The 23,143-nt window shown below is 35.7% G+C and overlaps 2 protein-coding genes across 4 annotated transcripts in view; one reads left to right on the top strand and one right to left on the bottom strand.

The window, feature by feature from the left end:
* LOC134843261 (translationally-controlled tumor protein homolog) overlaps positions 1–23,143 on the top strand; it is a 424,116-nt gene that overhangs the window by 206,568 nt on the left and 194,405 nt on the right. The window lies entirely within an intron of this gene.
* LOC134856618 (uncharacterized) overlaps positions 1–23,143 on the bottom strand; it is a 44,595-nt gene that overhangs the window by 5,285 nt on the left and 16,167 nt on the right. Inside the window, exon 1 of one of the 2 annotated variants that reach the window (XM_063872900.1) lies at positions 7,504–7,588. The exons of the other annotated variant lie outside the window; for it this stretch is intronic. The gene's annotated coding sequence lies outside the window, so the exon portion shown is untranslated. Of the gene's footprint in view, positions 1–7,503; positions 7,589–23,143 lie in introns of those variants that run through there. 2 annotated transcript variants of the gene reach the window in all.

Here is a 23,143-nt window from a genome sequence, read left to right as displayed (position 1 = left end):
TCATAAAGGCCACAATAGGGGGTTCATAGGAGGTAAACCACCAGAAACTATTGTTTTTTGTTGCATTCTTTTGGCTGAAAAGTTTTCCACAAAAATTGTATCTGTTTCGATGCCTGTCCTAGGCAAATCCATGTTGTTGTACTTTTTGTCTCCTCAAAAAGTCTGGATAAAAAGGAGCTGCTCTCACCACTTGAGGAACTGTCCCCTAAGTGGTGCGAGCAGCTCCTTTTCATCCGGGCTTTTTGAGGTGACAAAGTACAAGAACATGGATTTGCCTAGGACATTGAAAATTTCGAACCAAAAAATGACGTCATTCGTTTTTTGATTGTTCTCTTTGCAAGACAAAACTGAAAATTTTTGCGAAAACCGTATCGGTTTGATTAGCTCCTGCCTCGTCGCTTTTTCAGATAACAACTCAGCTCTTGTACGGAGCAAGAAATAAAAAATTTGCGCGGAAAGGGGGGAGGCGGATGCTCTACTCCTAGGGATTCGACTCTATGCCGACCCAAAGGGCCCCTTTGTACTTTTTTGAGTTTTGAGACGTTTATTTTTGGCTGTTTGACCTTAAAGTTTTTCTAAAGGCGTCTTCGCGCCAATTTAAACTAATTTTGAGGGGGGAGCCGAAAAAACGCGATTTTTTGGTCGAAATTTTCCAAGAAGTGCCTAAAAACGCCTTTGTGGCCTTTTTTTTCAAAAATTTGAGTGCGGCGCACAAAATTTTGTCAAATTAGGGTCTTTATAGTGGTTGGGGAGGGCTCAGAAAATCAATTTGTCCGACCTAAAAAAAAGTCGACAAAAACTTCAATTTTTTTTTTGAAAATCAGCCCCCCCCACTCGAGAAATTCCTAGATCCGCGCCTGCGCAGATTCTCGAATTGGCTCATTTGTAAATTTTTATTCATTTTGATAATTTGAGTGTGAATTGGGCTTGTGGGGATTCAAAAGTGAAATATACCACCAAGGATATTAAATTTTAACAGTGAAAGTTATTTTTGTTATTGCTGGTTTGAAAATGTTGTGGTGCTTTTGAACAAGCTACCGTTTTTTACACCTTGTTAGCCATATATCACTCAATTGGAATCAATGATAGCAAGTTTCAAAACCAAAAGTGTAAATGCGCTTTGGAAAACAGATGATTTTGTTTTAGATATCGTCTTTGGTCACATGATTTCCAACAAAAGAATGGCGTGAGGGAAATTGTATCGAGCTTAAAAAACTTCCAACGTTAAAAATATCAAGATGTTTTGTAAATTTTGTAGCCGCTGAGTGGTTTTTGCTGCATACGAAAACAAGAGATAAAAATAGTTTCTTGTTGCATCAGTTTAGTGGATAACGGTGCTTTCTTAAAAGACAAAAAAATCAAATTCTCCCATTTTAAACAAATGTTGCTTGAAAATTTCGTATAATAACTTAAAAATTTTTTCAAAATTCTGCGCTAAGAATGCTTCGAATAAAACTTGAAAACTGGGAAGAACTTTGTTTTTGAGTGCTTCATTTATTAAAATTTTTTTTTTTGTTTTCCACGCAAAATCAGCTCCACAAAAAATCATGGGAGAGAGTTAAGTGGTATATCATATTAAAGCCCTTTCAGTCATGATTCGATCGACATTTAAAAATGACCAAAAAATTTTCTCAGTAACGAGAAAAACCGGTTTGAAATTTTTGGTGTTTCGTAATAACTCGAGCGAATAAAGCGAGCGAGCAGGCTTGCAATAGCTTTATTTAATGGCTTCTGAAAAGCTTACAATAGTTCAATTCAAGCCGTAAAAACTCATCGTTACTGGAGTGAATTTAGTTTTTTTTGAGTATTTTAGAGCTTTTTGGAGCGAAAAAGTTCAAAATTTAAAAAAACTGCAAACAATTTGAAAACATTTTTGAACATTTTTTTGAATTTTTTTTTTAGTCTTTTTTTAAAGAAATTGTTTGCAAATTTTCTAATTTTAATGACCGTCGAATATTTCTCAATATTTTTTTTGGTTTAGATCCTTTAATTTAATAAACGACCTTAATTTGAAAAAAAAACAGCTTTAACTCTTTTTTGTTTGTTTTTTTAACGACACTTTTCTTTTTGTTTAACGACACGAAAAAAAACTACACTTTACTGTTTGTTTTTCTTCAGACTATAGCCAGAACATTCTGTGCTACTTCCAGAGTAACCGGCTATCCTAGTTCCATCAAAAGTTGTAAGATTGGAAAAATTTTCACAAGTAATTTGTACAACATGAGCTTTTAAAAAATTTTAAGATAGCACATAAATCTCCACATTCCAGATTGAGTTATTTTGTTGAGAGAAGCTCTTTTTTTTCGATTCAAGGTAGTTTTTTCGTGTCCATAATTTTCACGTGATACCATTATTGCGGACGAAATTGGTCAGGCTGTAGTAGACCTGAAGCTGGAGGTCAAGTGAGAGCTCGCCCTCACACACTATCATTGCCAGGGCAGGGATCAATTACAGAATCCGACAATCACGAAGTGAAGACCTTATTACTATGCTAAGTGCCTCCAAACAACTTCACAACTACAAACGTAAACTAAACCGATTCTGCAAAACTAATTGGTGAAATGTTGTTAATCAGATCAGTGTAGCTAGACAGCCTGTCGTCTAGCGATATCAGTACTACCAAAAGAACAACAATTTAAAGCGGTTCCTAAGCTGCCAACAATTCAAATTGTCAGCCTCATCAGACAAAAACCCTACTACTTCAACTCCGAAAAAATCTCCAAAAAAACACCCAGTCTAAAAAGGATATCAGAACGAGTATCCTTGTTAACTGTACACGTTAATCATTTCGAGGCCAAACTGTGCAATGGATAGGCGCATAGTTTGATTTGTGTGTGTGTGTGTGTGAAACCCAGAAACCCCAGAGCTATCATATCATAAGAATGACTATAGGCTGCAACTCGACTGCCGACACTATAGAGAAACTATGTCGAGCAATAATCATCGGCAAGCTTAGAAGGTGAACGCAAGTCAATTTTGAAAAATTTAAACGAAGTAGGAGAATTAAAAAAATCAATTCCAAAAGATGGCACAACAAGGAAGGGGAACGAAAAATGAGCCATCAAGGATTTCGAGAACTAGAAAAGTTGAACTCAATCTGATACAAATTTAAAAACGTTTTGTTAATTTCGAGGGTTCTTGCTGCCCAAAATTAACCCGAGTTTTACATTGCTCGCTGTTATTTGTAAACTTCACTTATTAGCAACTTGTTTTGAAAGTTCTTTGGTGTCATTTGAATTAAACTTCAAATTATACTTATTTTGAGATAACTAGTCTGTATAATGATTGAAGACTTGGTTAAAATCAGCAAAACAGTAATAACTGCTAAAGTCTGATGCAGGCTGTTCTTTACCTTAATTTGATCTGACCCTCTATTTCCATTTTGCAAAAAAATGATTAACACTTTATACCATAACTCAAATTTCTTTATGCGTTTTGGCTCATGTCCTTCTTCGCTTTCCAAGAAGAAAAAAAAGCATTGCTAAGGTTTTGATAATGTGCACAAAAAGATCGATTTGTGCATTGATTTCTACATCGCAATGAAAAACCAGGTTTTAGAATAGTTAGTTGTCGAACTTTATATTTTAACACGAAATTAGTCTGATGAGATACAGTAAATTTTTTATTTATTTTATTTTAGCTTGTCTAACTGGTCTTTTATGATTCGACCTTGATATTTTCATTCTCTTCGGCAGAGAGAATGCTTCCAATCGCTTTTTTTGTTTTTAAATTTGAAATTAATTCTCTTCTTGACGTTTTAATCTTTTTATTAAAAATAAGTAAAGTAGAACTAGCTGTAACAAATGAAAGTCTTATCATGGCGCAATCGAACAGCAACGAATCAAACGTGAGAGAAAATCTTCCCTTTTGGCAAAATAGTACGGTGGATCCATCAATTCTGTGGCAAGAGTGGAGCGATCATTTTCACCTTGCGTTGATCGCAAACAAAGAACAAAAAAAATTCCAAATGCCATATAGTTTTTTCCGTGCAAAATTTTCAACATGTAGCACTTGTTAAAACAAAAATGACTTTACCAGACTCTAAAAATTTCGTGGTAAAAATTAAACTTTATTATAAAATAAATATAATACAGCTTTCAATTATCCTTCGGGTCAAGCGAATGCAAATAGCGACCGTGAAAAAAAGAATGATGTGGAGTGATCAACGCTTGATCAGAAAACCAATAGAGTGATAATGAGGACTATTCTGTATTGAAAATAAGTACAATTTTCGACAACGACTGAAAAGAACGTAAATAACTGTCAAACATCCAGCGCGGGAAAGAAATTCAAGTAGTTAAGATTATTCAAGAGGACTCGACTAGCACGGATAGCTTCCTTCTAACGAAAGTTTTTCTTAGTTGAAACTACAAGAAACCTACTTGAAAGTTTATGCGGTAGGTTGATCAACCAAAAATTTATATTTCGGCTTCACCGATAACGCCATTATCATCACAGGCAAACTAGTGATCTTAATTTTTTCATACGGATGGTCCCCTGAAGATTGTCACTTTTTTCTAACCGATGGTCACAACAGGAACCTAGCTTGCCAAAAATGGGAACTGAAATATCTCAAAAACACTTTCCTCCTGTCCAGATCAAAAAGAGCAGTATGTCTACGAATGTTATTACCGGCGAAAATGACCGTAAAGTCAAATTGTCTTCAGGAAATTAAACTATTTTTTTCTTCGGATTGGAAAAAAACTGACTAAAGTTACACACTTCCACGGACTACTCACACCAATCCAGTTGAAGGATAGACACGTAACCTTCAATTTTTTCAATTTAAACCGAACTACATTGACTAAAATATGAGGCACAAAATCAAAACTTGGATAGTTGCGTTAAAGATAGATTATTAATCCAATCGTTATCACTTGTAAAAAACACATGTCTATCAAATTAGCATTAGATTCAAAAGTTATCAACAAGCAGATGTAAAAAAAGTCAAACGAGTAAAATAATTGAAATACTTCATAACGCAGTCTCACAAGGGATTTTATGGAATTGGCTATATGCAAAACGAAGTCCAACCTGTCATTAACTCAGCTATCGGTACAATACTTTTATAAATGATTCTGATATATACTTCATACAAAATGGTTGCCCAAAACTCAGCTAATTTTCCCATTTTTGTGGACATGCAGGGCAGCGTGGAAGAAGTTTGGAGCAGGTTTAATTGAAAGTACAGTACCAAAGATTGAAGAAATTGTTAATGAACGAAAAAAATCTCAGAACATTTGCAAAAGATGTTGGAACAAAAACATTTCAAAGACAATTCGGAGGCAGAAAAAAGAAATCCAAGCGCAGAACTAGTAGAACCATTTCTCGAAAAAGCAGATCAAAAAATAGTTGCTCTCGCAAAATTGTTTTGACAAAATTAATTGAGTATACGCCAAGGTCGTCATTTTTGGTAAGGAGCTTTTAAAAACTCCTCTATGGAGAATTTTGATACAGTCACATTTTTGGAAACATTTATGTCATCTTAAACACAAGAATTATTTCATAGTACTTCTCTAGATGAAAGCAGTATTGAGTTTGAATTTGAGATGGACCGTAATCTTTAGTCGGATATGCGTGTAACCCACTTCAGCTTAAAGCTTCAATTTTTCAGAAGGAAGATTGTTTAATGCTTTCAAAAAAAAGACCAGAACATGAAGCAACCAGAGGATGACTCAGACGAAGAACCAAAACCCTACTTAACCTATGTTAACAATCTTTCACATTCTCTGTTCTCCAATTTTGAAAGTTATGGATTATATCCTCATAAAGCACATATATCGAACAAATTTGAGTCGTTGGCAGTGAGTAATAAAGGAATGCTTGCTTGCCAAGGATATAGTTTATTGAAGAATTTCCGAAAAAACTTTGATATGTACTCGTTCGCTGGTAGATCGAATTCCTCAGAACATGGATAACTTTTTCACTCTATGGGAGCCATTTATCTATTTACTTGTGAAAAATTGCTGCTACGAAAAATCAAAGTTCAAATTGAACAAATTCGTGCTGGTCTTAGTTTTTATACGATGTTTGATTTTCAAAAGTTAGTCTGGAATTAATTGATTATTCGCTGTTTACTAGAAGATTTTTAGTAGCTGAACTTAATCATCTGTTCTTGCAATGGAGTCTGGAAAGAGGACCTGCTCATTACAATAACATGGAAACTATAGCAAGAACCTTCATCATTCCATCTTGTTAAATTCAGTTTTTTCAGGAAAATAATTTCAATATTGCTCCAATAAGAGGAATAGCTGTTGCAATGAATACAAACTCAGCTGTTTCAGGATCTCCTAACAAAAATCCTTTCAACTATCAACAATTTCAATTGAGAGAGCTTAGAAATATTCGGGCTGGAAGAGCAATTGTTTCATTAGATACAACTTCCATTTATGTTACGATAATGAAAGCAACGCAGTTACCGAGAACTTTCCAGCTCTTCCAATAGAAGATTTCAAAATCACTATATTCATGTTTTTGACTTGACTTCATTTCAGGATGCAGCTGAAAAGTTGTATTATCCAGAATTTAGTGTAGAAAACTTGAGATTAGAGTCAATTTTTCAGTTTCCTATGGAGCAAGTAACAGAAGTGAGAGTATTTTGGTTAATTTCTTTGAGTTTTCAATTTCCTATAAAAATATTGAACCTTTTTTTGATTTTTCCTTGTTCTGATCTCTGTACTATCTATTTTGTTATTCTTCAGACATAAACCTTAAGAAAAAATAAACAGTTATTGTTGTCTAACTGAAAACCTGAGACATTTCCACAACCTAGACTGTAAAACACTGATTAATAACCTTTGTCCAGTAAATATGGTTTGTGAATGGGACTTTTTTAAATCAGCACCTAAATGCGTGTAAGTCATCAATCTTATTTTTTAATTATAAAATGCATTACCAAGCTATCAATTTCTTTGTTTTTAGACCTAAATCATCAAAGAATTGCAAAGATGAATAATTCATCACTTCTGCAAATTAAGGAAAAAATTTCTGAGCTCAGCTTCAAGTATGTGGAACCTTATTCCTCTGATAAAGTTCCGCAACTAACAAAATACTCTTTTGTAATAATTATTTCAGCTCCATGCAAGGATAGAGGAGAACACTGGATCATTATTGCTCAATTGGGCAAAGTTGATCGCTATGGTGATTCTTTGGGAAGAAAACGTTTCAACTATTCCTTTTTAAAGAAAACGTACGAGCGAATTGTTCATAGGAAACTTCAAATAACTGATAATTTATGCGGCTTTTACCCCTTTTTTTTTAGAAATTCTTCTATTCAAATTCTACCAAAAGAAGATTAGTAATATTCTTGATGTTAGTGCTTCGAATTTTACCAGTAATCTTACGTAAGAACGCGGCATGTTACTTTTATATGAATGTAAATTGATGCTATAAAATTATATATGATTTGGTGATTTTTACTGTAACTGTAATTTTGTAACTGTAATATTGTATCTGAAGATAAACTTTTTCTGATTGAGTTTCTTTAAAAAAAAGGAAACTTACGATTTGCAGAAGTCCAGTTGAGAATAGCCGGGAATATGTAGCAAATTTCGGAGAAAATGATTAGTTTTGAATACTGGGAGCAGTGAGTTTAACAAAAACTAAAGGAAGTAAACTGAATATTATTAAAATTTACATTGATTCTGAATAGGAAGTTTTTCTAGGTAAATTGTGATTGCTTTAACACTAATCTTACAAAAAATGTACCCTATGAAAGATGTATACACCACAAATTTTCACGATCGACAATTAAAAATTGTATTTCATCTTTGTCAGAGTAAACTTCTAAAAACAGTAGATGTAAATTGAAAATTAAGAAAGAAAAAAGATACAATTTTGTGTTAAATGGAGATGATATTTTAAGAATTTAGTAGAAACATGAAAAATCCAACTGGAAATCAGTTTCTAGTTGTAAAATTGAGCGACTGGCTTCCAAATTATTTTCTATTGTTGCCAAAACTTACCCCGTCTGTTACACTGAACATTTCTCACGCTTAAGTAAACCAAAAGTGAGATTTCAAGAAAGTTGTTTAGAGTAATCGGCGTCCCTGCTCACCGTGAGGTGTAACATCTGATGGTGCAGTTTTGAGATATTTGGATGAGAAATGTATCGGCAAAGTCGGGCACCAATTTTTTTTTCGAAACTTACCATCTGAAAATCTGAAACCTTTATGCTTAATACATGGAAATATATTGCCGATGTTTATACATTTAGTGGAGACCGAATATAGTCTATAGCCTATCTTCGTACATGGAGGTCTCCACCCCCCCCCCAACCGATTTGAATCCAACATATACTAATACTAATACTAAAACACAGTTAAACCAACCTTCATGCATGCCATTAGGGACATCATCTCAAACTCTTTAGATAAATTGAACTTAATCCAGAGACCATTATGTTAATCCGTCGAGTTGGTACTAATTTAGTCAGCTACCATAATCTCATTTATCTGCTTTCATCCATTTATTGATCTTTTAACGTATTCATGTGCAATAATTTTAGTGCAAAGTTCTACTGAAGTTAGTGGTCACAAAAAATTTTTCATTTATCCTTCTCGACGTGGAGAAAAAAAGCAGTTACTTTAGTACGAGTATTATACTAAACTAAAAATTTTCCTGTCAAAAGAAATATTGTGATTCAGTTTTTTTTAACTCAATTTATTTTAGTTTGTCCAACATGTTTCCATTGTTTTACCTTGATGTGTTTATTCTCTCCGGCGGATAGAACGCTCTCTCTCAATTTTTTATGTTTTAATTTTGAGATAAATTAACTTCTTCAAGGAACCTTTTATCATGGCGCAGTCGAACAGCAACGAGTCAAATGTGAGAAAAGTTTTCCACTTTTGGCAAAACTAAACGGTAAAAGAGTGGTGATCTCGAAAAAAATGTAGATATTGAAAATCTAATTAATCCGATGAAACACCACCACCAATAGCCACCTGTTTTTGAGAATCCGAGGGAAAGCGAATCAGAAGTTCAAAAAACTGCGAGACATTAAAATAAATTGGAGAACACGAGATTCGACGAACAAGAAACGGCATCAATCAAGTTTGATACTTAAGGTTCCACCGGAATGAGGATTGACGGATTGATCAGCAAAGAATGAAACAACTTATCACATAAATCGGAATCAGTCAAACCCCTACTTGTGATGGCTTGAGTGGATTATTGATTGCCGCGAAAATTATGAAATTTGCAAAAAAAGTGAAATACATATATTTTTTTCTTTGTGTAAAATAATTTATTTTGACGATGTACGAAATTTGTGTTTGGAATTTTTATGCTAGTCGATACGATATTCAATTTAAAAGCTTTGAGCTAGTCGAGCTTTATGCTAGCTGATACACTGCCGTTTCATTGACCAAAATGATAGTGACAGACGCAGTCACGCCAACGCTTTGAGAACTTGCCAACAGAGGGTATTAGTCTATTTCAAAATCAAAGCTGGTTATCGTCAAGGAGCGATTGACGCGCGCCTAAGGTGCGTTTACGCGTGTCTAAGGAGCGTTGACCCACCTACAGGCCAGCTTTGATGAAAGTTTTACTCTGCCAATAGTTATCCTGAAGCGTGAAGAGTATCTGCACTAGTTTTTAAGACATTTTTATAGTGTTGGGCGGATCTGAGGTCGGGCGGATCTGAGGTCGGGCGGATTTACAAAAAAAAAATTCAAAATTTCTGAGGAAATTTTTTTAGACCGATCAAATTGATATACTGAGCTCTCCTAAATCATTAAAAAGACCACCAAGTTTTCTGCCTAGCGTGCAAACTTTCCGAAAAAACCAGCAAACACAAAAAAGTGCCGTTTTTTAAGCACTTGTTGGCGCGCGTTCCTGCCTCAAATTAGTGTATATTGGCGCTAAAGGTTATGGGAGTGAGTCGAATTCCTGTGGGTTGGTAGTGGAACGAATCCCTCTGAAATCTGCTTCCCCCACAATCCCCCAAAGTTCTGCTATTTCAGATTGCGAGCTTTAACTTTAATATTTACCATCACCAGCGGATTTATGGGGAATATGCGGGGGTGGCGGACGCCCCACTCAGGGAAACGACCCCCTGCCGACTCAAAGGGTTCCCCCTTTGTACTATTATGAGATATCCATTTTTGGCTGACTGACCCTAAATTTTCTCTAAAGGAGCCAAGGGCGCCAAAATCTAACAATTTTGAGGGGGCAGCGCGCGCCTAAAAAACGCGGTTTTTTTGGCTAAAATTTTCCCAAAAGTTCTTAAAAACGCCTTTTTTGGCTGTTTTTTTTCAGAAACCTGCCTGCCGTGTACAAATTTTTGCCAAAAAAGGGTCTTTACAGTGATTTGGTAGAACTCAGAAAATCAATTTGGTCGACCTAAACAAAAGATCTACAAAAACTTAAGATTTTTTTTTGAACATCCGCCCCCTAGAGAAAATCCTAGATCCGCTCCTGTTTACCATTATAAAGAAATTATTTCTTTGACGTAAAATGGCTTTAAGAAAAAATGTATAGCATAACTTATCAAAATGTTGTTATTATACATGAGCCGATAAGAACCAAACATACCTATACCTAAGGAGTAACTGCTCAGATATACGTTGCCACTAACTCAAGTTTATAGCAAGTTTATAGTCAGTTTATCTGTCACAAAAATCTCAATAAAGTTTTCTTGGTGAATCTACTGCTGCGCATCGATACACAACAGTCATGTAAGCACAGATAAATTTTGTTTGAATTTTTGATCTAATTGGACGATTTTATTGGACTGCTCAAAAATCTCTCAATAATAGCTGGTAAGAGCTTTGGAAACTTCTCAAACTTGCATACTTGTTGTGTCTAACTGCAAGCTCAAAACTCATTGCAGAAGTTAACGATAGATACGACTGCATACCGAACATTTTGCGTAGAGCTTTTTCGTCCATCTTTCCATCGGGATGTTCGTTCTTGAATCTCTTGAAGTACTGTTTGAGTTCCTGCTCTGAGAAGTTGGTCTGCTCTACCAATGCCAAGATTGTATCCTTTTGGCCCATTGCATTCCCTTCTCTGCAGTATTTGAAAGACACCACACGCCACGCGGAATCTAAAAAAGCCATTTTATATAGTTGAAAGTTTGGCTTCAGATCAGTACCGGTCTTAGAGATATTATGTATCCTCCCCCTACCGTTCAAACCCTGTCCACCCAAATACTCGCTCTTTGGTACTTTTTACGGCATCCATTTTCGGCCGATCGAACTCCTTGCTTATACTAATTTTGTGCGCGTCATACCCTTCCAAAAACTGTCATAAAGGCCACAATAGGGGTTTCATAGGAGGTAGGCTACCAGAAACTATTGTTTTTTGTTGCATTCTTTTGGCTGAAAAGTTTTCCACAAAAATCGTATCTGTTTCGATGCCTGTCCTAGGCAAATCCATGTTGTTGTACTTTTTGTCTCCTCAAAAAGTCTGGATAAAAAGGAGCTGCTCTCACCACTTGAGGAACTGTCCCCTAAGTGGTGCGAGCAGCTCCTTTTCATCCGGGTTTTTTGAGGTGACAAAGTACAAGAACATGGATTTGCCTAGGACATTGAAAATTTCGAACCAAAAAATGACGTCATTCGTTTTTTGATTGTTCTCTTTGCAAGACAAAACTGAAAATTTTTGCGAAAACCGTATCGGTTTGATTAGCTCCTGCCTCGTCGCTTTTTCAGATAACAACTCAGCTCTTGTACGGAGCAAGAAATAAAAAATTTGCACGGAAAGGGGGGAGGCGGATGCTCTACTCCTAGGGATTCGACTCTATGCCGACCCAAAGGGCCCCTTTGTACTTTTTTGAGTTTTGAGACGTTTATTTTTGGCTGTTTGACCTTAAAGTTTTTCTAAAGGCGTCTTCGCGCCAATTTAAACTAATTTTGAGGGGGGAGCCGAAAAAACGCGATTTTTTGGTCGAAATTTTGGGGAGGGCTCAGAAAATCAATTTGTCCGACCTAAAAAAAAGTCGACAAAAACTTCAATTTTTTTTTTGAAAATTAGCCCCCCCACTCGAGAAATTCCTAGATCCGCGCCTGCGCAGATTCTCGAATTGGCTCATTTGTAAATTTTTATTCATTTTGATAATTTGAGTGTGAATTGGGCTTGTGGGGATTCAAAAGTGAAATATACCACCAAGGATATTAAATTTTAACAGTGAAAGTTATTTTTGTTATTGCTGGTTTGAAAATGTTGTGGTGCTTTTGAACAAGCTACCGTTTTTTACACCTTGTTAGCCATATATCACTCAATTGGAATCAATGATAGCAAGTTTCAAAACCAAAAGTGTAAATGCGCTTTGGAAAACAGATGATTTTGTTTTAGATATCGTCTTTGGTCACATGATTTCCAACAAAAGAATGGCGTGAGGGAAATTGTATCGAGCTTAAAAAACTTCCAACGATAAAAATATCAAGATGTTTTGTAAATTTTGTAGCCGCTGAGTGGTTTTTGCTGCATACGAAAACAAGAGATAAAAATAGTTTCTTGTCGCATCAGTTTAGTGGATAACGGTGCTTTCTTAAAAGACAAAAAAAATCAAATTTTCCCATTTTAAACAAATGCTGCTTAAAAATTTCGTATAAAAACTTACAAATTTTTTCAAAATTTTGCGCTAGGAATGCTTCGAATAAAACTTGAAAGCTGGGAAAAACTTTGTTTTTGAGTGCCTTAATTTATTAAAATTTTTTTCTTTTTTGTTTTCCACGCAAAATCAGCTACCACAAAAAATCATCGGAGAGAGTTAAGTGGTATATCATATTAAAGCCCTTTCAGTCATGATTCGATCGACATTTAGAAATGACCAAAAAATTTTCTCAGTGTCGAGAAAAACCGGTTTGAAATTTTTGGTGTTTCGTAATAACTCGAGCGAATAAAGCGTGCGAGCAGGCTTGCAATAGCTTAATTTAATGGCTTCTGAAAAGCTTACGATAGTTCAATTCAAGCCGTGAAAACTCATCGTTACTGGAATGAATTTATTTTTTTTGAGTATTTTAGAGCTTTTTGGAGCGAAAAAATTCAAAAGTTAAAAAAACTGCAAACAATTTGAAAAATTTTTGAACATTTTTTTTGAATTTTTTTTTTGAGTCTTTTTTTAAAGAAATTGTTTGCAAATTTTCTAACTTTAATATGACTGTCGAATATTTCTCATGTCTTTTTTTTGGTTTAGATCCTTTAATTTAATAAACGACCTTAATTTGAAAAAAAACAGCTTTAACTCTTTTTTGTTTGTTTTTTTAACGACACTTTTCTTTTTGTTTAACGACACGAAAAAACTACATTTTTTTGTTTGTTTTTCTCCAGACCATAGGCAGAACATTCGGTGCTACTTCCAGAGTAACCGACTATCCTAGTTCCATCAAAAGTTGTAAGATTGGAAAAATTCTCACAAGTAATTTGTACAACATGAGCTTTTAAAAATTTTTTAAGATAGCACATAAATCCCCACATTCCAGATTGAGTTAGTTTGTTGAGAGAAGTTCTTTTTTTCGATTCAAGGTAGTTTTTTCGTGTCCATAATTTTCACGTGATACCATTATTGCGGACGAAATCGGTCAGGCTGTAGTAGACCTGAAGCTGGAGGTCAAGTGAGAGCTCGCCCTCCCACACTATCATTGCCAGGGCAGGGGATCAATTACAGAATCTGACAATCACGAAGGGAACACCTTATTACTATGCTAAGTGCCTCCAAACAACTTCACAACTACAAATCAAGATTTTAGAGTAATGGCGAAACAAAATACTAAATCCTCGATGTCATCCAATCAGCCGTCAATCATCGGATCCGAGTCCATTCCGGCGTATTTGACGGCACATGAAGCTCTATTCAAGTTGTTTTTGTATGGAATCATCGTTTTCATAAATAGCACCATTTATGGTGCGACGTATGGTTTGCTTGGTGAAAAAAACGAATCTAATAAAAGTGTATCGTGTACTAAAGATACTTTTTCTCAGTCATTTTTGTCAATCAACTTCTATTTTCATGGTTTTCGAGAGAAAAAAATTGTTAAAAATCTCTTCCATATATAGCACCATATAGGTTGCGACTTATGATTTGCACGGTGAAATTTTTTCATATCGTACCAACAGCTTGCATAATGATGAGAAATCGTTTTATTACTAATTAAATTCGTTAAAAAGCTATTTTGAGGGTTTTCGAAATCAACTTATGTGCTACGCATGATTAGTCATTTTCCATAAAAATCATACATGGATGTGTATGGTTGCGCATTATCTTCTATGGTGGTCATAGGCCAACAACACTTCTCAGCCAGGCCAACAACACTCTAGCTCCGATAGCTCACTAGACATATGCTCATCGAATTCGTCTCATACGGCTCACATATGTTTCACAATTCCATCCCCGGCATCAACGGTGGACATGTGACATATACAAACTTTTGGAGAACCCAAACAGTTTTAATTTTGAGACACCCTTTGTTTTCCCAGAAATCCCAAGGAAATTACTTGGAAATAGGAAGCGCAAAACCTCTTCTCCAACTCAGTGTTTAAATGCTGAATAGCAGTCGAACCAGGCTTAAACTAAACCGATTCTGCAAAACTAATTAGTGAAATGTTGTTAATCAGATCAGTGTAGCTAGACAGCCTGTCGTCTAGCGATACCAGAACTACCAAAACAACAACAATTTAAAGCGGTTCCTAAGCTGCCAACAATTCAAATTGTCAGCCTCATCAGACAAAAACCCTACTACTTCAACTCCGAAAAAATTTCCAAAAAAACACCCAGTCTAAAAAGGACATCAGAACGAGTATCCTTGTTAATTGTACAAGTTAATCATTTCGAGGCCAAACTGTGCAATGGATAGGCGCATAGTTTGATTTGTGTGTGTGTGTGTGTGTGTGAAACCCAGAAACCCCAGAGCTATCATATCATAAGAATGACTATAGGCTGCAACTCGACTGCCGACACTATAGAGAAACTATGTCGAGCAATAATCATCGGCAAGCTGAGAAGGTGAACGCAAGTCAATTTTGAAAAATTTAAACGAAGAAGGAGAATTAAAAAAACCAATTCCAAAAGATGGCCCAACAAGGAAGGGGAACGAAAAATGAGCCATCAAGGATTTCGAGAACTAAAATAGTTGAACTCAATCTGATACAAATTTAAAAATTTTTTGTTAATTTCGAGGGTTCTTGCTGCCCAAAATTAACCCGAGTTTTATATTGCTCGCTGTTATTTGTAAAGTTCACTTATTAGCAACTTGTTTTGAAAGTTCTTTGGTGTCATTTGAATTAAACTTCAGATTATACCTACTTTGAGATAACTAGTCTGTATAGTGCTACATCAAGATCAATCAGCCTTTTGGTTGAAGACTTGGTTAAAATCAGCAAAACAGTAATAACTGCTAAAGTCTGATGCAGGCTGTTCTTTACCTTAATTTGATCTTACCCTCTATTTCCATTTTGCTAAAAAATGATTAACACTTTATACCATAACTCAAATTTCTTTCTGCGTTTTGGCTCATGTCCTTCTTCGCTTTCCAAGAAGAAAAAAAATATTCGGAAAATAGCTCGAGTCCTTGCTAAGGTTTTGATATTAAAACACAAAAAGATCGATTTGTGCATTGATTTCTACATCGCAATGAAAAACCAGGTTTTAGAATAGTTAGTTGTCGAACTTTATATCTTAACACGAAATTAGTCTGTTGTGATACAGTAAATTATTTATTTATTTTATTTTAGCTTGTCTAACTGGTCTTTTATTATTCGACCTTGATATGTTCATTCTCTCCGGCAGAGAGAATGCTTCCTCTCGCTTTATTTTGTTTTTAACTTTGAAATTAATTCTCTTCTTGACGTTTTAATCTTTTCATTAAAAATAAGTAGAACTAGTTGTAACAAATGAAAATTTTATCATGGCGCAATCGAACAGCAACGAATCAAACGTGAGAGAAAACCTTCCCTTTTGGCAAAATAGTACGGTGGATCCATCAATTCTGTGGGAAGAGTGGAGCGATCATTTTCACCTTGCGTTGATCGCAAAAAAAAGAACAAAAAAAATTCGACAACGAAGAAACGGTATTGATCAAGACCAAGACTAAACATTTCAACGGGTCGAAGATTGACGAAGCAGACTAGAAACTACGCTAGATATTTTACCTCGCCCTCCGAAATGAAGGAAAAAATTTTTTGGGCATAAACTTTTGAGAGTAATATTCCTTCAAATTGTTTTTCAGGAGTTTTTGAGAATTTTTCTACTGTTTTTGTAAGAAAAACGAATGTCACATTAAAAAATTGAGCGACTGGCTTCCAAATTATTTTCTATTGTTGCCAAAACTTACCCCGTCTGTTACACTGAACATTTCTCACGCTTAAGTAAACCAAAAGTGAGATTTCAAGAAAGTTGTTTAGAGTAATCGGCGTCCCTGCTCACCGTGAGGTGTAACATCTGATGGTGCAGTTTTGAGATATTTGGATGAGAAAAGTATCGGCAAAGTCGGGCACCAATTTTTTTTTTTCGAAACTTACCATCTGAAAATCTGAAACCTATATGCTTAATACATGGAAATATATTGCCTATGTTTATACATTTAGTGGAGACCGAATATAGTCTATAGCCTATCTTCATACATGGAGGTCTCCACCCCCCCCCAACCGATTTGAATCCAACATATACTACTACTAATACTAAAACACAGTTAAATCAACCTTCATGCAAGCCATTAGGGACATCATCTCAAACTCTTTAGATAAATTGAACTTAATCCAGAGACCATTATGTTAATCCGTCGAGTTGGTACTAATTTAGCCAGCTACCATAATCTCATTTATCTGCTTTCGTCCATTTATTGATCTTTTAACGTATTCATGTGCAATAATTTTAGTGCAAAGTTCTGCTGAAGTTAGTGGTCACAAAAAATTTTTCATTTATCCTTCTCGACGTGGAGAAAAAAAGCAGTTACTTTAGTACGAGTATTATACTAAACTAAAAATTTTCCTGTCAAAAGAAATATTGTGATTCAGTTTTTTTTAACTCAATTTATTTTAGTTTGTCCAACATGTTTCCATTGTTTTACCTTGATGTGTTTATTCTCTCCGGCGGATAGAACGCTCTCTCTCAATTTTTTATGTTTTAATTTTGAGATAAATTAACTTCTTCAAGAAACGTTTTATCATGGCGCAGTCGAACAGCAACGAGTCAAATGTGAGAAAAGTTTTCCACTTTTGGCAAAACTAAACGGTAAAAGAGTGGTGATCTCGAAAAAAATGTAGATATTGAAAATCTAATTAATTCGATAAAACACCACCACCAATAGCCACCTGTTTTTGAGAATCCGACGGAAAGCGAATCAGAAGTTCAAAAAACTGCGAGACATTAAAATAAATTGGAGAACACGAGATTCGACGAACAAGAAACGGCATCAATCAAGTTTGATACTTAAGGTTCCACCGGAATGAGGATTGACGGATTGATCAGCAAAGAATGAAACAACTTATCACATAAATCGGAATCAGTCAAACCCCTACTTGTGATGGCTTGAGTGGATTATTGATTGCCGCGAAAATTATGAAATTTGCAAAAAAAGTGAATTACATATATTTTTTTCTTTGTGTAAAATAATTTATTTTGACGATGTACGAAATTTGTGTTTGAAATTTTTATGCTAGTCGATACGATATTCAATTTAAAAGCTTTGAGCTAGTCGAGCTTTATGCTAGCTGATACACTGCCGTTTCATTGACCAAAATGATAGTGACAGACGCAGTCACGCCAACGCTTTGAGAACTTGCCAACAGAGGGTATGAATCTATTTCAAAATCAAAGCTGGTTGTCGTCAAGGAGTGATTGACGCGCGCCTAAGGTGCGTTTACGCGTGTCTAAGGAGCGTTGACCCACCTACAGGCCAGCTTTGATGAAAGTTTTACTCTGCCAATAGTTATCCTGAAGCGTGAAGAGTATCTGCACTAGTTTTTAAGACATTTTTATAGTGTTGGGCGGATCTGAGGTCGGGCGGATCTGAGGTCGGGCGGATTTACAAAAAAATTCAAATTTTCTGAGGAAATTTTTTTAGACCGATCAAATTGATATACTGAGCTCTCCTAAATCATTAAAAAGACCACCAAGTTTTCTGCCTAGCGTGCAAATTTTCCGAAAAAACCAGCAAACACAAAAAAGTGCCGTTTTTTAAGCACTTGTTGGCGCGCGTTCCTGCCTCAAATTAGTGTATATTGGCGCTAAAGGTTATGGGAGTGGGTCGAATTCCTTTGGGTTGGTAGTGGAACGAATCCCTCTGAAATCTGCTTCCCCCACAATCCCCCACAATTCTGCTATTTCAGATTGCGAGCTTTAATTTTGAAAGTATTTACCATCACCAGCGGATTTATGGGGAATATACGGGGGTGGCGGACGCCCCACTCAGGGAAACGACCCCCTGCCGACTCAAAGGGTTCCCCCTTTGTACTATTATGAGATATCCATTTTTGGCTGACTGACCCTAAATTTTCTCTAAAGGAGCCAAGGGCGCCAAAATCTAATAATTTTGAAGGGGCAGCGCGCCTCTAAAAAACGCGATTGTTTTGGCTTAAATTTTCCCAAACGTTCCTAAAAACGCCTTTTTTGGCTGTTTTTTTTTCAGAAACCTGCCTGCCGTGTACAAATTTTTGCCAAAATAGAATCTTTACAGTGATTTGGTAGAACTCAGAAAATCAATTTGGTCGACCTAAACAAAAGATCTACAAAAACTTAAGATTTTTTCTGAACATCCGCCCCCTAGAGAAAATCCTAGATCCGCTCCTGTTTACCATTATAAAGAAATTATTTCTTTGACGTAAAATGGCTTTAAGAAAAAATGTATAGCATAACTTATCAAAATGTTGTTATTATACATGAGCCGATAAGAACCAAACATACCTATACCTAAGGAGTAACTGCTCAGATATACGTTGCCACTAACTCAAGCTTATAGCAAGTTTATAGTCAGTTTATCTGTCACAAAAATCTCAATAAAGTTTTCTTGGTGAATCTACTGCTGCGCATCGATACACAACAGTCATGTAAGCACAGATAAATTTTGTTTGAATTTTTGATCTAATTGGACGATTTTATTGGACTGCTCAAAAATCTCTCAATAATAGCTGGTAAGAGCTTTGGAAACTTCTCAAACTTGCATCCTTGTTGTGTCTAACTGCAAGCTCAAAACTCATTGCAGAAGTTAACGATAGATACGACTGCATACCGAACATTTTGCGTAGAGCTTTTTCGTCCATCTTTCCATCGGGATGTTCGTTCTTGAATCTCTTGAAGTACTGTTTGAGTTCCTGCTCTGAGAAGTTGGTCTGCTCTACCAATGCCATGATTGTATCCTTTTGGCCCATTGCATTCCCTTCTCTGCAGTATTTGAAAGACACCACACGCCACGCGGAATCTAAAAAAGCCATTTTATATAGTTGAAAGTTTGGCTTCAGATCAGTACCGGTCTTAGGGATATTATGTATCATCCCCCTACCGTTCAAACCCTGTCCACCCAAATACTCGCTCTTTGGTACTTTTTACGGCATCCATTTTCGGCCGATCGAACTCCTTGCTTATACTAATTTTGTGCGCGTCATACCCTTCCAAAAACTGTCATAAAGGCCACAATATGGGTTTCATAGGAGGTAGGCTACCAGAAACTATTGTTTTTTGTTGCATTCTTTTGGCTGAAAAGTTTTCCACAAAAATCGTATCTGTTTCGATGCCTGTCCTAGGCAAATCCATGTTGTTGTACTTTTTGTCTCCTCAAAAAGTCTGAATAAAAAGGAGCTGCTCTCACCACTTGAGGAACTGTCCCCTAAGTGGTGCGAGCAGCTCCTTTTCATCCGGGCTTTTTGAGGTGACAAAGTACAAGAACATGGATTTGCCTAGGACATTGAAAATTTCGAACCAAAAAATGACGTCATTCGTTTTTTGATTGTTCTCTTTGCAAGACAAAACTGAAAATTTTTGCGAAAACCGTATCGGTTTGATTAGCTCCTGCCTCGTCGCTTTTTCAGATAACAACTCAGCTCTTGTACGGAGCAAGAAATAAAAAATTTGCGCGGAAAGGGGGGAGGCGGATGCTCTACTCCTAGGGATTCGACTCTATGCCGACCCAAAGGGCCCCTTTGTACTTTTTTGAGTTTTGAGACGTTTATTTTTGGCTGTTTGACCTTAAAGTTTTTCTAAAGGCGTCTTCGCGCCAATTTAAACTAATTTTGAGGGGGGAGCCGAAAAAACGCGATTTTTTGGTCGAAATTTTCCAAGAAGTGCCTAAAAACGCCTTTGTGGCCTTTTTTTTCAAAAATTTGACTGCGGCCCACAAAATTTTGTCAAATTAGGGTCTTTATAGTGGTTGGGGAGGGCTCAGAAAATCAATTTGTCCGACCTAAAAAAAAGTCGACAAAAACTTCAATTTTTTTTTGAAAATCAGCCCCCCCACTCGAGAAATTCCTAGATCCGCGCCTGCGCAGATTCTCGAATTGGCTCATTTGTAAATTTTTATTCATTTTGATAATTTGAGTGTGAATTGGGCTTGTGGGGATTCAAAGGTGAAATATACCACCAAGGATATTAAATTTTAACAGTGAAAGTTATTTTTGTTATTGCTGGTTTGAAAATGTTGTGGTGCTTTTGAACAAGCTACCATTTTTTACACCTTGTTAGCCATATATCACTCAATTGGAATCAATGATAGCAAGTTTCAAAACCAAAAGTGTAAATGCGCTTTGGAAAACAGATGATTTTGTTTTAGATATCGTCTTTGGTCACATGATTTCCAACAAAAGAATGGCGTGAGGGAAATTGTATCGAGCTTAAAAAACTTCCAACGTTAAAAATATCAAGATGTTTTGTAAATTTTGTAGCCGCTGAGTGGTTTTTGCTGCATACGAAAACAAGAGATAAAAATAGTTTCTTGTTGCATCAGTTTAGTGGATAACGGTGCTTTCTTAAAAGACAAAAAAAATCAAATTTTCCCATTTTAAACAAATGCTGCTTAAAAATTTCGTATAAAAACTTACAAATTTTTTCAAAATTTTGCGCTAGGAATGCTTCGAATAAAACTTGAAAGCTGGGAAAAACTTTGTTTTTGAGTGCCTTAATTTATTAAAATTTTTTTCTTTTTTGTTTTCCACGCAAAATCAGCTACCACAAAAAATCATCGGAGAGAGTTAAGTGGTATATCATATTAAAGCCCTTTCAGTCATGATTCGATCGACATTTAGAAATGACCAAAACATTTTCTCAGTGTCGAGAAAAACCGGTTTGAAATTTTTGGTGTTTCGTAATAACTCGAGCGAATAAAGCGTGCGAGCAGGCTTGCAATAGCTTAATTTAATGGCTTCTGAAAAGCTTACGATAGTTCAATTCAAGCCGTAAAAACTCATCGTTACTGGAATGAATTTAATTTTTTTGAGTATTTTAGAGCTTTTTGGAGCGAAAAAATTCAAAAGTTAAAAAAACTGCAAACAATTTGAAAAAATTTTTGAACATTTTTTTGAATTTTTTTTTGAGTCTTTTTTTAAAGAAATTGTTTGCAAATTTTCTAACTTTAATATGACTGTCGAATATTTCTCATATCTTTTTTTTGGTTTAGATCCTTTAATTTAATAAACGACCTTAATTTGAAAAAAAACAGCTTTAACTCTTTTTTGTTTGTTTTTTTAACGACACTTTTCTTTTTGTTTAACGACACGAAAAAACTACATTTGTTTGTTTGTTTTTCTCCAGACCATAGCCAGAACATTCGGTGCTACTTCCAGAGTAACCGACTATCCTAGTTCCATCAAAAGTTGTAAGATTGGAAAAATTCTCACAAGTAATTTGTACAACATGAGCTTTTAAAATTTTTTTAAGATAGCACATAAATCCCCACATTCCAGATTGAGTTAGTTTGTTGAGAGAAGTTCTTTTTTTTCGATTCAAGGTAGTTTTTTCGTGTCCATAATTTTCACGTGATACCATTATTGCGGACGAAATCGGTCAGGCTGTAGTAGACCTGAAGCTGGAGGTCAAGTGAGAGCTCGCCCTCCCACACTATCATTGCCAGGGCAGGGGATCAATTACAGAATCTGACAATCACGAAGGGAACACCTTATTACTATGCTAAGTGCCTCCAAACAACTTCACAACTACAAATCAAGATTTTAGAGTAATGGCGAAACAAAATACTAAATCCTCGATGTCATCCAATCAGCCGTCAATCATCGGGTCCGAGTCCATTCCGGCGTATTTGACGGCACATGAAGCTCTATTCAAGTTGTTTTTGTATGGAATCATCGTTTTCATAAATAGCACCATTTATGGTGCGACGTATGGTTTGCTTGGTGAAAAAAACGAATCTAATAAAAGTGTATCGTGTACTAAAGATACTTTTTCTCAGTCATTTTTGTCAATCAACTTCTATTTTCATGGTTTTCGAGAGAAAAAAATTGTTAAAAATCTCTTCCATATATAGCACCATATAGGTTGCGACTTATGATTTGCACGGTGAAATTTTTTCATATCGTACCAACAGCTTGCATAATGATGAGAAATCGTTTTATTACTAATTAAATTCGTTAAAAAGCTATTTTGAGGGTTTTCGAAATCAACTTATGTGCTACGCATGATTAGTCATTTTCCATAAAAATCATACATGGATGTGTATGGTTGCGCATTATCTTCTATGGTGGTCATAGGCCAACAACACTTCTCAGCCAGGCCAACAACACTCTAGCTCCGATAGCTCACTAGACATATTCTCATCGAATTCGCCTCATACGGCTCACATATGTTTCACAATTCCATCCCCGGCATCAACGGTGGACATGTGACATATACAAACTTTTGGAGAACCCAAACAGTTATATTTTTGAGACACCCTTTGTTTTCCCAGAAATCCCAAGGAAATTACTTGGAAATAGGAAGCGCAAAACCTCTTCTCCAACTCAGTGTTTAAATGCTGAATAGCAGTCGAACCAGGCTTAAACTAAACCGATTCTGCAAAACTAATTAGTGAAATGTTGTTAATCAGATCAGTGTAGCTAGACAGCCTGTCGTCTAGCGATATCAGAACTACCAAAACAACAACAATTTAAAGCTGTTCCTAAGCTGCCAACAATTCAAATTGTCAGCCTCATCAGACAAAAACCCTACTACTTCAACTCCGAAAAAATTTCCAAAAAAACACCCAGTCTAAAAAGGACATCAGAA

Source organism: Symsagittifera roscoffensis, chromosome 1 (assembly GCF_963678635.1).
Source record: "Symsagittifera roscoffensis chromosome 1, txSymRosc1.1, whole genome shotgun sequence".
NCBI lineage: Eukaryota > Metazoa > Xenacoelomorpha > Acoela > Convolutidae > Symsagittifera > Symsagittifera roscoffensis.
This window is presented reverse-complemented; position numbering and strand designations above follow the sequence as displayed.